This window comes from Rhamphochromis sp. 'chilingali' (assembly GCF_963969265.1).
Source record: "Rhamphochromis sp. 'chilingali' genome assembly, chromosome: 18".
NCBI lineage: Eukaryota > Metazoa > Chordata > Actinopteri > Cichliformes > Cichlidae > Rhamphochromis > Rhamphochromis sp. 'chilingali'.
The window spans coordinates 2,500,458-2,516,796 of NC_137945.1; the positions used below are offsets into that span (position 1 = coordinate 2,500,458).

General features: G+C 40.7%; 2 long non-coding RNA genes across 7 annotated transcripts in view; one reads left to right on the forward strand and one right to left on the reverse strand.

The window, feature by feature from the left end:
- On the forward strand, window positions 1-13,660 carry LOC308385586. Of its 4 annotated transcripts, XR_013969569.1 has the most exons (6): window positions 4-598; window positions 1,586-1,692; window positions 5,219-6,907; window positions 7,473-12,909; window positions 13,079-13,142; window positions 13,522-13,660. It is a non-coding gene; the product is annotated as an uncharacterized lncRNA (long non-coding RNA). The 4 variants fall into 4 exon arrangements; XR_013969568.1 differs by having other exon boundaries at window positions 1-598; window positions 7,473-13,142; XR_013969570.1 differs by lacking the exons at window positions 13,079-13,142; window positions 13,522-13,660 and having other exon boundaries at window positions 60-598; window positions 5,219-6,961; window positions 7,016-9,480.
- The window catches only part of LOC308385588, an 18,853-nt gene continuing 15,010 nt past the window's right edge, over window positions 12,497-16,339 (reverse strand). For 2 of the 3 annotated variants that reach the window (XR_013969574.1, XR_013969575.1), the window contains exons 4-5: window positions 12,830-15,296; window positions 12,497-12,633 (exon numbers count right to left, since the gene is read on the reverse strand). This is a non-coding gene — a long non-coding RNA (uncharacterized lncRNA). The remainder of the gene's footprint in view (window positions 12,634-12,829; window positions 15,297-16,339) is intronic. The other variant, XR_013969576.1, reaches the window with a different exon arrangement.

Below are 16,339 nucleotides of genomic sequence, written 5' to 3' on the forward strand. Positions count from 1 at the left end.
GGAGTACACTGCCATTAAACGAACAGAAGAAGAAGAAAACATCTGCACATGCGCGGTACGGATCGGGTAGACCCGATTTGTACGGTCAGACTTTACACATGCGCAGTAAGGATCGGAGAGTCCTGATCCGTAACTTTCTTTTTATTTTTCGTTTTTGTCTACATTGTACTGAAATGCTTCATTATTGCAAACATTTTAAGATATACTTGTTATTCTTAACATTTTAACAGATACTCTGACCCATAACTATCGTAAAACGCTACGACCGGAAGTAGAAACCTTTCGCGCATGCGGGGTACCGATCGGGTTTCCGGTACGGATCGGGTAGTGACAGGGAGTCGAGCAGAGAGAGCTGCTTTTTCATGAAACGGGAGTAAAGTAGTGAACTTAGAGGAGAGAAACGAACTAAAGTATCGATCATAAACCACTACCAACGTCCTGATCGATATCTGCATCGATCTGCCCACCCTTGTAGCCTGGATCGTAGCTGAGATCAGCGTGAACCACGTGGGTCTCTGCTCCCTGATCTGTTTCCTGTGTTTGGAAAGAGTTCCGGCTTCATCGCGGAGTTTCTCTCGGTTTGTGGTCTCATCTAAAGGTAAGCACCGAGCTAACTTTACTGTGAGTTCAGTTCATGTTGAGTTTAGCTCCTGAATGAGGTCTTCTGCTGCTCTCCTCGGTGTCTGTTCACAGTTTATTGTGAACACGTTGAGAGAAGAGTGAGAGAGTGTTTGGAGAAAAACACCAACTAATCATTAGCTCAGCATGCTGGGAGAAGTTGGAGCAGAAAAGTCTTTTCATTGTCCCTGCAGCTGTTTTTCTGCCTGCACCAAACCTCTACAGCCTCGTTTCTATTTGAAGTGATAACAGGAAGGTGTGTGTGTTAGCACACGCAGCTGAAACTGCAGCTGCTAGAACACACTTGTTCATTATCCGCTCAGTCAATAACATTCATCCATTTCACAGACACATTACAGACATGTGTCCTTTATCAGGCTTTTTTTGTCTATAATTTGTCAAATGCATCTTTCCCGGATGATTTTAAGTCATTTTGAGTCAACGTTCAAGTTGCAGTCAGTAAATTCTTATTGATGGAGAGAATTCTTTTTTTTATAATTTTTTTAAAAATCCGAGTCCATGTTAAGAATATTCTTAAAAGTATCTTGATGAATACTTGTTGTAATGTCGTGACTATCGATCAATGGTCATGAGTGCCATAGTTTCACAGTTACTATTCCTAAAAGTAAAGATAAGATAAGATAAGATAAGATAACCTTTATTAGTCCCACACGTGGGAAATTTGTTTTGTCACAGCAGGAAGTGGACAGTGCAAAAGTTATGAGGCAAAAATTACAAAAATACAATAAGAATAAATGCAGTACACAACTGTACAGAATAGAATAAAATAAAATAAATATACAATAAGATAAAAATAGAATACAAATACAAATACTATATACAACTTTATATATAAAGAGGGCGTCCGCCAAATCCAAACTGTAAATATGATGGCTTTAAATTCAATCCTGGGACACGTCCCTCTCACGTTCTTGTCTCACTGTGATGTTACTGTTTTGTGTCCCAGCTGATCAGCAGGAGGAGAAGAGTTTGACAGAGCACCAGGTGAACATTTTCAGCCGTTTGGACTCAGCTCAGCTGCTACAGTGGAAATAAATGTCATCAACACAAAAGGTGAAGAACATATCACTTTTATCAGAATCAGAAAACTTTATTTATCCTCAAGGGGCAATTAACAAACAACCGAGCAGCATACGTTGAAGATAAAGACAATAATAACAGGCAATAGGAGTGAAATAATAAATACACAGAATATACAGTATATACAGTTTTAAAATTACAGTTTTAAAAATTAAAGTGACTGAAAGATGAATAAATAACAGTAAGTGACAGCTTTTATTGAAACTGTGTGCACTTCATCAGCTGATGCTTGTTTGTCAAGATTGGAGAAGTTTCAAGAAGAGGCTTATTGACATTTTGTATGGTGATACCCAGGCTGAAACGAAATACAGTTTCTCTCGTTTTTTTCCTTTTTTGCCTGTCCCATTTGTTTCTTTTGCCATCAGAATTATTGTCTGGAGACAAAGAAAGATGCCCAACGGATTTACTTTACCAAATGGACCATCCCGGCCTTGCTGTATTAGTCTATTTGATTTACCTTTGCTTTTATTGTTTATTTTATTTTCACTTGCTACACACGGGACAGATATGACTGGGAGAAAGAAAGAGGGAAAGAAAAACAGTGGGGAAGAGGAACTGTGATAAAGGGCAAAAAACAAAAACCAACAAATCTATATATATATCTATCAATCAATCACCTGAAATACAGTTTCTCACCAGAATCTACAGTGCAATAATCAATAAAATTAAAAAGGAAAATGGCTTAAAAAAAGAAGAGTAAAAAGGCAGTAATAAATTAAAAGGGTAAATAACAAAACATCTAAATAAAAAAAAAGAAAACAAAAACTCAAGTCTAAATAGTCACGCTCATACAGGTAGCAACAGTCCTTTCACAGAGTATTGTGTGCATCTGGGGAGTATATTGTATGCTATATGTGTGTGTAGGCAGGAGGCATCACAGTAAAGCCGTGCTAATAGTTGAACGGATGGGGAGGTGAGGTTTTCTGGGCCTCCTGGGGGAGTGGAGATGCGTTTGTGCTTTTTTGATAACTGATGTGGTATTAATAAAGAAGGACAGGTCTTCTGTTTTGTCTTTATTGTTTATGAGATTATGGGATCTACGCCACACTTCAAGCTGCTCCACATCCATTCTATAAGTGGACTAATTGTTTTCAGTAATGAGACCAACCACAGTTGTCTTTGAACTTCACAATATGATTAGCACTGAGTCTGGCTTACAGTAATGTGTGAGCAGACTGAACAGCAACGGGCTCAGGACACCCCAGAGGAAAGCCTGTGCTCACCCAGATGGTCTTTGATGTGTGACTGCCTCTTGTCACTTTGTCAGGAAGCTGAAAACCCAATTGCAGGTTGCAGGGTCCACACCTAATAGCATCAGCTTTTCCACCAACTGCTGCAGAATGATCGTGTTAAAAGCTGAGCTGAAGTCGATGAAAAGGACTCTGGCAGAGGGGTGTTCTTCCTCTCCAGGTGTGACAGCATAACACGGAGTGTGGTAGAGAGAGGTCATCTTCTGTAGATCGGTTGGTCCTGTATGCAAACAGAGATTGACAGACCACATGACTTTCGCGCATTGCATGTTGGGTACGAGTGGCAACAAAATCTAAACACTGCATCAAGCGCTAGTATTTCCAGCACCGGTAATCATTAATTCTGCGGTTTTAATCCCTACTTGCATTTTATTTGCCTCCAAAACAGTCATGTACAAAAAAACGGAGAACACGGCAGGTCCGTACAAAGACAGACTTGAAAAAAAGGAAATCTTTCATCACGCACATATTTATTATTATATGGTCCTAAGTGTGAGTGCATACACTCACAAAATGTTTAGTAATTTCAGATCCCTGCAACAAGCCCAGGTCCAGTTTACTTTGTTGATTTGGACTATTCCATTTCACAGATGTGTTTTTTTTTTTCTTTTATCTCCTGTACAGGCCAACACAATCTATTTGTCGTTTCAGGTTGTAGTATTACACAACTTTCAGATCAAATAGAAATAAAATGAGTGTTTCGTAATTCGTTCAATTCTCTTTATTTATAACTGGCATTATTGTTTCATTCTATTATAGAATCTTACAAGAAAGAGGCAAAATGGTATTCAATTGTGCTTTATTAGCTGCTTCGGCAAAGAAGCAAATCAACAATGCAAAAAAACTCCCAAAAAACATTGCAAAACAACATAGTGGAAAACAGTTATTCATCACTTGATTGCTTCAATACAACACTTGGGCACATATATGCAGAACTTTTCATGGCTGTTTTGATATCGCTCTCTCTCTTAACAACCATATTCATGAGTTGCTGAAATGTAGCTGGAGCACTGCGTAAACCAAAACCCATGACTGTATATGAATAAAGACCAGATGGTGTGATGAAAGCAGATATTTCCTGAGCTCTGGGAGTCAGTGGCACCTGCTAATATCCCTTCAACAGATCAAACTTGCTCACATATTCTGCTGCACCAACTTGGTCAATACAGTCGTCAATATGAGGCAAGGGATAGGAATCGGGTTTGGTCACTGCATTTACTTTACGAAAGTCTGCGCAACAACGTGGTGATTTATCAGCTTTTTCAACCAACAAACATGGGGAAGCCCAGCTTGATGATGATTGAAATGTTGTTGCACTGCAATGTTGTTTTCCAACATGTCGATGCGGAAGGAGAAAAGAGAGAGCCTGACAGACCGACGGATAAAGGATGAACATGATATGGTTTCAGCAAATTAACATGGCAAAGTTGATTTCTTTTCCGGCGATCTGGTGTAGCAATCTGATAATTCTGTTCAGACAGTTTCTGTACCACGGTGTAAGGCCCAGCAAACCGTGCCTGGAATGGTGACCCTGCAATTGGAAGAAAAGCCAAAACCTGGTCACCCGCACTAAATTGCTGCTCTTCAGAACGCCGGTCATGAAAATATTTCATCTTGACCTGAACCTTTTCAAGGTTCTGTTTCGCCAACTGACCTGCCACATACAGTCCGTGCCGAAAACCATTAACCTAATCCATCAAGTTCACTGGTGGTTCACCTGACAACCACTTATCGCACAGCATTGTCAATGGTCCCCGAACTTTGTGGCCAAAGACCAAGTCATTTGGGCTAAACCCAGTACTCTGGCCGTCACAGCATAAAGAGGGAAACACATCATCATGTAGCAATTTCAAATATCCAGTGGCGTTGAGGTTTCCATTGATGAAGAATGGACCCACTATCGTTGTACCCCATATACCACACCAAACCATCACTTTTGTTGTTCCAACAGTCTTGGAGGGATCCATCCAATGTGGGTTAGAGTCAGACCAATAGCGGTGGTTTTGTTTGTTAACTTCACCATTCACATTTTGCCTCATCACTGAACAAAATCTGCAGTGTGTTCCTCAGCCAGGACACGTGAGGGCATGATATCCCATACCACGTGTGTTGTACCGAGTGTATTGCCTGAAAAGGAACTACTTCAACCTTTGGTTTAAAACTAGTGTTAGTGGAGGAAGTTTGAAGGTTGAGTTTGTTCCACGACTGCATTTCACTCACTGCCTCTGTTTGTATCGCTGTCACTGCAGGACCAACATGGAGCAAGAAGTCAGCGCTCTCAGGAGGCCGACAAACCTCACAGAAGAACGGGGGAGAAAAAATACAGCTGTGATGAGTGTGGAAAGTCGTTTTCCCTTTCTCAAAACTTAAAAACTCACCAGCTCATCCACAGTGGAGTTAAAGCGTACAGCTGTGAGTTGTGTGGAAAGTCTTTTACGCAGAGTGCATACTTAAAAACACACCAACTCATCCACAGTGGAGTTAAAGCATATAGCTGTGAGTTGTGTGGAAAGTCTTTTACCCACACTGGAAGCTTAAAAAGACACCAACTGATCCACAGTGGAGTTAAAGCATACAGCTGTGAGTTGTGTGGAAAGTCTTTTACCCATGCTGGAAGCTTAAAAAGACACCGACTCATCCACAGTGGAGTTAAAGCATACAGCTGTGAGTTGTGTGGAAAGTCTTTTACCCGCGCTGGAAGCTTAAAATCACACCAACTCACCCACAGCGGAGTTAAAGCGTACAGCTGTGAGTTGTGTAGGAAGTCTTTTACCCACGCTGAAAGCTTAAAAACACACCAACTCATCCACAGTGGAGTTAAAGCGTACAGCTGTGAGTTGTGTGGAAAGTCTTTTACGCAGAGTGCATACTTAAAACAACATCAACTCATCCACAGCGGAGTTAAAGCGTACAGCTGTGAGTTGTGTGGAAAGTCATTTAACTGGGCTGGAAGCTTAAAATCACACCAACTCATCCACAGTGGAGTTAAAGCGTACAGCTGTGACTTCTGCGGACAGTCTTTTCACCGTCATGACACCTTAAAAAGACACCAACTCACCCACAGCGGAGTTAAAGCGTACAGCTGTGAGTTGTGTGGGAAGTCTTTTACCCAGGCTGGAAGTTTAAAAACACACCAACTCATCCACAGTGGAGTTAAAGCATACAGCTGTGAGTTGTGTGGAAAGTCTTTTACCCACGCTGCATACTTAAAATCACACCAACTTTTTCACAGTGGAGTTAAGCCGTATAGTTGTGATGAATGTGGAAAATCTTTTACCCATGCTGGAAACTTAAAAACACACCAACTGATCCACAGTGGAGTTAAAGCGTACAGCTGTGAGTTGTGTGGAAAGTCTTTTACGCAGAGTGCATACTTAAAAACACACCAACTCATCCACAGTGGAGTTAAAGCATACAGCTGTGAGTTGTGTGGAAAGTCTTTTACGCAGAGTGCATACTTAAAAATGCACCTACTCATCCACAGTGGAGTTAAAGCATACAGCTGTGACTTGTGTGGAAAGTCTTTCACCCAGGCTGGAAGCTTAAAAACACACCAACTCATCCACAGTGGAGTTAAAGCGTACAGCTGTGATCAGTGTGATAAAGCTTTTACTCAAAGTAGCTACTTACAGCGTCATCAAGTTACCCACTCCGGATTTAAGGCGTACAGCTGTCACATTTGTGGAAAAACTTTCCGCTGGCTAGTCAGCCGAGACATTCACCTACGCATTCACACAAAAAAGGATGTTTGCTGCTGTGATCAGTGTGGCAAAATTTTTGTGACATACAAAAACTTAGAGCGGCACATGTTTACCCACACTGGGAAGAGACCTTATAAATGCGAACTGTGTGAGAAGACTTTTAAATCTCCACGTTACCTCAAATCACACCAAAAGATTCACAGCAGAGAGAAACTCTACAAGTGCAGTTACTGTGAGGTATGTATTTTTCTTTTTACAGTTGTAGTTAGTTTGAAGTATTATGTGAATGAAGTTTAACTCATTCACTGCCATTGACGTCTATAGACGTCAATGGCAGTGAATGAGTCAATGGGTTTAACTCATTCACTGCCAATGGCTGGCAGTGAATGAGTTATTTTCAAAACTAAATGAGACATGAAAACTTCATTTACAGAATATTCAGTCAAATCTGACACAATTCTCCTGAAACTTTCCTGATGTTGGAAAAATGTAAAGTTTTAAAAGCGCCTTCCCTTCCTATCAATCTAACATTTACACTCCAATAGATGCATCGGAGAGAAGCTTGGGGTTTGTATCTTGTGGCATGCAGAGTAGAGCATCCAGGAGTTTAATCACCAATCTTCCCAATAAGTAGATTACCTACAAATTAAGAGTCATTGTAAGCCAGTAAGTTGAGTGTTATAATGTAAATAGTAAAATGTAATTGGATGCTGGCACAGATGCTCTTTATTTCAGGCGGAGTTCAAGATAAAAATGTTGAAGGAATTGCCTGACCTTCACTGTCTTTTATGTCTTTGTTTAGAAGCAGAGCGACACAGATGGATCCACTTCTCAACCCTGTCGTCACTGTGGTGGTGAGAAGACGTTCAATCAGCAACAGAGCCTAAAACAACATCAACGCAGACACACTGGAGACAAAATGAACTACTGCAAAGAATGTGGAAGAGGTTTCACCACACCAAGTGAATTAAGACAACATGAACTCTGTCACAGTGACGTCAAAACGCAAGTCTGTGACCAGTGTGGGTCATCCTTCACCACTGCGGATCATCTTGAAGTGCATAAACGATCCCACGCTGTAAATAAACAGTTTCATTGTTACCAATGTGCAAAAACATTCACTTCATTATCTGCTCTGTGCAAACATCAGCAGTATCATGCAGAACCGAAATCATTGGATCACAATGAATCTGAAGAGACAGAAAGATCCTCTTCTGGTTTCAGGATCAGACTTAAAAACCTTGAGATCAGGCTCCACAGAGTTCAGATGGAGTCTCCTGTAAAAAGTGTCAGCTGATGTCACACTTGGATCTGATTTCTCGACTTTCTGGGATTTAGAAAGTTCGAAAGATATTCATAAGATCATTAAGTTTTTTGTTTTTTTTTTCCTTTAGGGAATTTTACAATGATATAGTAGTCAACCGGCCACGTTCCAGTCTATGGGTGGGGCGCCATGGCCGTCGTGGGCGCCCCCCAGACCCCCTTCGCCTGAGTCGCCGCCTCTGCCTTCCGCACGGTCGGCCCCCTGAACTGCCTCCACATCGCTACCGTTGCTTTCCACACGGCCGGCCTCCGGACTAGCTCTGTCACCTGTGCTACCCACCTGGTCGGCCCCCCGACCGTTTGACTTGTGGACTTTTGTGCCGGCGACCTCCGGGTCGGCCCCCTGACTTACTACTGAACTGTTCTTTGTGCGCCAGTGTTTTTTCGTGCGCGTTTCGTTTTTGGTCTTCTACTGCTCCTGTTTTGTTTTGCTTCGAGTTTTGCTTCGTTTTGTGTTTTCTATTATTGTGATTTTGGTTCTGTTTTTCCTCTGTTTAGTGTTTATTCAGTTCTGCCCATGTATTCCTGTGTTAAGTCCACGTTTCTTAGTCAGTCCCTTGCATGTGTAAGTTCCTGTTTTATTGTGAAAGTCTGTGTCTTATGTCAGTGTGTTCTATTTACGTTTCCCCTGCCTCGTCAGCTGTGATGTCTTCCAGGTGTGTTCCCCTCCTGTTTCCCATCCCCTGATTCCTGCCGTGTGTATTTATAGTGTGTGTTACCTCGTCTTCGTTGCTGGTTTGTCTGTGTTGTTTCCCCCCGGTCTCCCTCCGTATGTATTTCCCCGGACCTCCCTGCATCTTCGTTTCTGGTTTGTTTTGTTAGTTTTGCCCAGTTTAGGTTTTCTAGTTTCATGTTCACCCACCATTGCTGTTTGTACCCACTCCTGTAAATAAATACTCACCTGCACCAGAGCTGCCGCCCTTCGGGTCCTTTCTACAACTCCACACGTCTGCCACACCGGACGTGACAATTTTAACAGAGTGAGTTTTATTAAACATGGACATGTCTAAAATCGGGCCCTTTAAAATTGTAGCAGTGCACTTAGAGAAAACCGGTCAGGTGATTATGTGTCGTGTTTTGATGAGCTAATAAAAAGCTCTCTTTTGCTCTCATTTTTTGTAAGCAAGCCTGCAAGATTGAATTAACAGCGCTGAAATTTTTTCGGGACAGCAAATATAAGGTGACCTTTTCCAGATTACAACTGGCTGAGGAGAAGCCACCTGTGGCAACCTGGGAGTTCCTGTCTAAAAGGATTGCCGCATGTCAATCCAGACCAAAAATGATAGATTTGTTTTTATTTTGAGTGAATATGTGTGAATTAGTGACTGTGGGTTAGCATGAATAAAAGGGGACAAACAATTGACTAGGTTGGGGAGAGAAAATTATGATCATGTTGTGACTTTCTGGGAGTTTGATTTAGCTACGATAAAATTTATTCATAAGTAATTGCTTGTATGCTTAAGCTTAATTGATTAGAATGTTTGTTTTCTCTTTGATCTTTTAGTAAAATAAGCGGTTATAATGATTTTCTTATGATCTATTGTGAAAGAAACTGGCTGGGGCCAGTGTTGAGCAGGTTTAATATGCAGTACTTGCAAGTGGTTTATATGTGCTCTAGCTCCCTTCATATTTTGTCAGCATGGTGACCAATAAAACCGCGTCAGGTGAGCATGCTCCGATAACGTTGGGTAAACAGGTAGAAGGCAGCGCTGTTTGAGGGCAGAGAGAAGTTCTAAACAGCCAAGATCGCTGATGGCAAGGACACGCCACATCCAAGATCTGATCTGCCACATATACATCCACTTCTCGCATCAATTCAGACTGACACCAGAGGCAGTGGGAGTCCTCCAAATCGCTGGCTAACGCAGGGGAGCATCAGCAGTAAGTCACGAATATTAAGAATTGTCTGTTGCTCATACACCAACAGCGAGTGGCTCTTTAAAACTTAGCAGGGACACCACTATAAACACAATACATAAATATTTCAGAAACGAGAGATGGCGCCATCTTGGAAAGACTACATCTGGCCCCCTTAAGTTCAATTACCAGTGAACATGGTAAGTAATAAGTAATGGTAATGTGAACATTTCTTTTTCACTCTGACTTGAGTGAAAAAGAATAATTTTTTCAGAGGGTGCATGTCTTTGCAAATAAAAACAAGTACTGACTGTATTATTTTTGTTGCACAGATTAAAGTTATTGTTAGTGTCATGGTCTGGGTGAGTGCCTGGAAATTTCCACCAGGCTCCTGAGGCTCCTTGGATCTGCCCATGGGCAGGGCCACCACAGCTTCACTCACCTGGAGCTAACTGAGTCAATCAGGCTTAAGCTCTATGCTGACGTTTCTTTGCCAGTTCATCAACTACTTGATGTTGGTACTACTTGATGTTTCATGTTTACGCTCTCAAAAATGTTATGCTTATGCTGTTTGTCTTGAGCTGCAGGACACTCCACGGTGCAAACACTCACCTCTTTGATTCTGTCAGGGCTCAGAGGCCCGTGGCATGGAATGGACTCAGGTGCAGAACCAAAGACTGGAAGCTTGGAGTGATTTGCAAAAACAAAAACTTTTATTTACAAGTGTTCCTAACAGAAATATTCTAGACAAAAGACAAGATTAAGCTTTGTGCAAAAGCGTGGCGTCTGTGAGGTGCGGGGCTAGGGCGAGCAAGGAACAGTCAGGTCACTAAACTGCTGAGACTGGATTGGGTCTGGTGGAACCTGTGGCAGACCAGGGTACTGAAACGTAGGAGAGGAAAATCAGAACAGTCCAAGGAGTTGTTTCCCCATTTGACAAGCTGGAATGGCTTATGTGTTTGCTGGCGGGGATTAGCTGGAGGTGGAGGCGAGGTCCAGGTGGGTACTGAGTCTCCCATATAGGTGTGCAGGGAGGCAGGCAGGTGAGAATGGCAGTTTGTCTGAAAAGGATTAAGCAGCAGCTGACCGGAATCCAGAAGCAAGGCTATGGCAGGGTTTGGAATGACGAGTCCAGGTACCGATGAGGTTAGCAGACGATCTGGCGAAGACTCATTGTGTGCGCTGCTCCTAAATACTGCCAGAATAATTGCCTGCAGCTGAGGAACGGGGAGGGGCAGGAAGGGCTCCACCCAGAGGAGAGCTGATGCTGTGCAAAGTTACTCAGGCTCGCCCAGACCATGACAGATTCTGGCTTCACACTGGCTCTCTGGAAATCTCTGTGCCTCAACTGCCTGCTCTCTCGCCACCTCGGAATCAACGGAACCCAGGTCAGCAGTCTCGCCTCCTCGAATTCTCCTGGACTCACAATCCTCTCCCTCAACACCTCTATCACTTCTCCTGCAAGTAAGCTGGGAAAATCTGTCATACTCACCTTCTCCGAAAACCACCTGGACTCTCGTTCTAACTCTGTTCACCTCTCTCCTCAGTGTGACCAGTACATACCTGCCACACTCAAGTTGACCTTGCCGTCCTATTTCCCTGGTTGCTCACCGCCACCATACCACACCACGTTAGCCAAGCCACTGTGTATTTGCCACTGCTAAGTGTACCCTTGTATTACCTTGTTGAAACGTTATTTTTGCCTCCACTCTGGGTTACTGCGCTTTAGTTCAGTTCAAGTTACCATATGACTGGTACTATCGAAAAGTTAACTTCTTCAATTGTCCGTTGAGCGGGATCACCTCATTTGGTTTTAAAATTAGCATTTGATGCTACGTTGCTATGGTTGCAAGACACATGCTCACAAATTCGTTGTGTTACGCGGGTATTTGACTCTGGCGGTGCAGATTTTAAAGACTGAATACCTGTAAGAAGTTATCTATAGAATTTACTCAATAAATCTGAGGTAACAATTTGCATTGACTTTTTTGGGGTAGATTTAAGTCAATATATTGTGTATAAAATATTTAATTAAATTGGGTAAAATTTACCCCATATTTACGTATATATTCAACAGCTACTTACTCATTGAAATTAGATAAAATTAATTATATAATAACTAATAAAATTTAATTATTATCAGTTGATAAACATTACCTATTCATATAAGATAAAATGTACCCCCCAAAAAAGACATTCAGATGGTTCATCATCTCAATGTTTTTATTACATAAAAACACAGAATAAAGTGCAACACAACAGCTAATGCACACAACCCTTTCAAAGGCCACTTAGTCCATTTTAAAAGCCAAAAGCACAGAAACTCTACAGGTTGTTTCTGTGCATGTACGTTATCAAAAATATGGATACATAGAACAAAACACTAACACCAACATTCAATCTGTGTTTGCTGTCAGCAGAAAAAATACAGCTCCATCAAGCTATGTCTGGACAAAAGATTCTCTTGGAACAAGAAGGGAAATGTGTGTGCATTGCACAAGCTTATTTTTGAGGCCGTGGACCTTTTTCAGTAGTTTGGCCCCGTCAAGTTCCAAAAAATGTTTTTGATAAGTATCAAATGTGTTCTTCAGCTCCTTCGGATATTCGAGGTTGAGGGCATATATCAGTCCCATCAGCAGTACACATGCCTTCGTTCGGCTTCCACATCCCTCCATCACTTGGTTTCCCTCAATCACAGTGGACACATCTGATGGATCCTCCTCAGCCATGATGTTGTGGATCACAATCACCTTCATCATATTGTCTGTATAATCCTCACATTCCTACGTGTTAAAAAGAAACAAAAAGCATACACGTTTTATTTTATTTAAGATGCTTTTTCAATATATTTCAGTTTATCTAAAGAGGGGAGTGGACAGAAGATGAATGGAGAAGGGGAGAACGGGATAGGAGAGGACAGGAGAGAAGAACATTAGGATTCCTTGAGTTAATAAGTAAACTGTTATCAATATGACAAACCTGGCAGTCATGAAAAAGCTGCTTTCTATGAGGCTCGGGACCAGCACTCCTGTTGTTGGACAGAAAGACATCAACTCAGTGTTAAGTATTTTGGTTTTCCAATATATTAGCAATTTTCAGTGACATTTATATTAATCAGGCTGAACTTTAATCATACTTTAGATCAGCCTGTTTTACTTATTGTTTTATTTGTGCTTTGGCTTGGGGAAGTTGTTTCTGTACTGATCTTTTCCTGTCTTCTGTTATTAGACTTGAGATATGACTGCATTATGCTGTTGCTGGTGACTCCAGTTAATTCTACAAGACATGCTGTGTAAGTAAACAAACAACAACAGTTTAGTCTGCATTTCTTGAAAGATCACATCCCCAAACTTAGTTTAGAGGGTCTACACTGTATATAGTGAAGTCTGCAAGTTTTCTAACAGCAAAATTTGTTTTGTGCCCAAATCATTTTGCACATCATTAGAATGAAAGTTATTGGCCATGTTTGCATAGCCATTTTTAAAATGATGCTTTCATGACATTATTGTATGTTGGGTGGTGGTCACGGCTATCCAGACTGACAAGTGGGACATTGAATGTCACCTCTCCGGTGGGGAGGGGGCCTGAGATTGTCTAAATTGGAGTCTGTTCTATACCAAATTAAGAAAGCAATTAAGTTCATGTTGCAAAAAATGATTGTTTGCTTGCAGGACACCAGGAGAGATGAGTCCTCCGTCACAGATGGTGTGGTCAGTGAAGATGGTCGCCTGCAGGTTCAAGCTCATTGCATCTCCAACCCACATCCACTGCCACTGTACTTAAGGGAAGTTAAAGACTTTCTTCTGCACCTACATTTGGATCACCTCGATCCATGACAGTCATTCAGGCAGTAATGCCTGGACTGGAAACAAGCCATCCTTAAAGTATTACAACATTCCAGCTCCTGTGTTGGAATGAAAAACAAATGTGTTGTTTTAATCAGAGACGGCACTTGTGACAGAACAACAAATATTTTATTTCGGCTATATAAGTAATGTAAGTACAAAACAAACTTGTGGTAGGCCTAAACTTATTTTCAGAATAATTACATCTGAGACTTTGTTTCATTGTAAGATTATAACAGTGATGGCAATATAATTGTTTGTTGTTCAGCAGAACAGTGTCCAGTATGTTGGCTGTTATACTTTGTTGTGTTTGAAAATAAAAGTTGGGCTGATTTTAACGTCATTACAAAAAGTGTTGTTAATTATTTTTAATCAAATTCAGGTTACCACAAATAGTTTTTTTTTTTTCATTTAGTTGAACTTGAAATGTTCAACAGAAATATCAAGTTATTCCTAATACTGCAGACTTGCAATGAATAAGTTGACTTAACAGTCATCTTAAGTAAGCTTTACTTAGTTTTTTTTGAGGCAACGAGTTTACATAGTTTTTTTTTTTTTTAAATTCTGGGAACTAAAGAGGCTGTACAGTGTACTCAAAATGGGTAAGTTGCCCTAGCTTAATCATCTTGAGTAAAATGTTACTCAATTTTTTTGAGGCAACGAGTTTTACATAGTTCTGTGAACTAATTAGATTTTACAGTGGGTCAGCTTGAAGACCTGTGATACAAAACCAATTAATAGATCAGTCAGACATTTCTTTCATATGCTACTTCTACTATGCTATGATTATTACTACTACTATTTTTACTATTAAATACTACTGTTTCCAAGAGGAGAAAAGATTATAATGTAATTAGAATAACATTTTTAGCATTAAAATTCAAAGAAACATTAAAGAAAACATGAAAGAGTTGATGTATTACAGAGCAGGGATTTCAGCAGAAGTTACAGTAGCTTTCACAACAAACTTTTGAAACTGCAACAACACTGTCTGTCTCTTCAGATTCATCATGAACCAATTTTTAATGATGAGAATGATTTCAGCCAGTCTCATGATGACGCTGATGTTTGCACAGAGCAGATAATGAAGTGAATGTTTTTGCACATTGGTAACAGTGAAACAGTTTTTTCACAGCGTGGGATCGTTTGTGTTCAGAGTATGAACTGAGATTCTTGAAGCTCTTGTCACACTGGTCACAGATGAAGTTCCCTTCAATGTGTGTATCTTCATGATCATTACAACGACTTGAATGTGAGAAGCATTTGTCACAGTGTCTGCACTTATATGGTTTCTCTCCTGTGTGGACTCTTTTATGTACATTAAGCTGACTTGCAGTGGTGAAGCATGACCCACACTGGTCACAGACATGCTTTTTAATCCTTTGATGACAGAGTTCGTGCGTTTTTAATATACTTGGTGTGGGGAAGCCTCTTCCACATTCTTTGCAGTAGTTCATTTTCTCTCCAGTGTGTCTACGTTGGTGTCGATTTAGGTTCACTTGATTACTGAAAGTTTTTCCACAAAGGTCACAACGAAACGCTTTCCCACCACCACAGCGACGACAGGGTTGAGAACTGGATCCATCTGTGTCGCTCTGTTTCTAAACAAAGACACAAAGACAGTGTAAGTCAGGGAATTCTTTCAACATTTTTATCCTGAACGTCGCCTGAAATAAAGAGCAGCTCTGCCAGTATTTACATTTTACATTAACATTATAACACTCAGCTTACTGGGCAAAAATGACTCTCCATTTGTAGGTAATTAACTTAATGGGAAGATTGGTGGTTAAACCTCTGGATGCTCTACTCTGCATGCCACAAGATACTAATCCCAAGCTGCTCTCCGATGCATCTATTGGAGTGTAAATGTTAGATAGAAAGGGGGGAAGCTTTTAAAACTTTACTTTTTTGCAACATTGGGAAAATTTCAGGAGATTTGTGTCAGACTTATTTACATTAAGTTTTCATGTCTCATGTAGCTTTGAAATAGAGTAGGGCGATATAACCAAAAATATTTATCACAACATACATTTGAAAATTTGCGATGATGATATAACTGACGATATGTGGCTGGGAGGTGCAAATCACATTTACAACACCAACAACAAAATAACATTTCCGAAAATACTTTTACATTTAAAAAAAAAACCCATTACAACAAAATAACATTTCAGAAAACACTTTAACAAGTCCGCAACAAATTAACAAGTGGTTCTTGACGGAAAGGGATTGTCTGAAATACCGGAAGTGACTCAACAATTAGGCTTACTTCACATTTGTAGTACAGAAAAAGTGATTTGTAGTCAGCTAAACGAGGGCTTTTCAGAGAAGTAGTGTTTAATTAATGTTTGAAGAGATTTTACAAGAGTAGGGGTGAGATAATGATGTCCAGATTTTTAGCGGTGATTTTCTTAAAATATCCAGGCCTTAACCCTCTCAAGGCAGGCGTTGCCGATTTGCAACAGTTAAAAACTAACAACCTGATTACCCCACATACATATTTTATGAGTTTTTTTTTTTTTTACTCAGAAGTACCACTGCAGGACTTGGTTGTGCATTAGCAACAAAAAGTTTAATTTGAGCCTGAGAGGGTTAAAACAGTCATTCTCCACACTCCAGCCCAGCAGGTGGCGGTAAGCGCCTT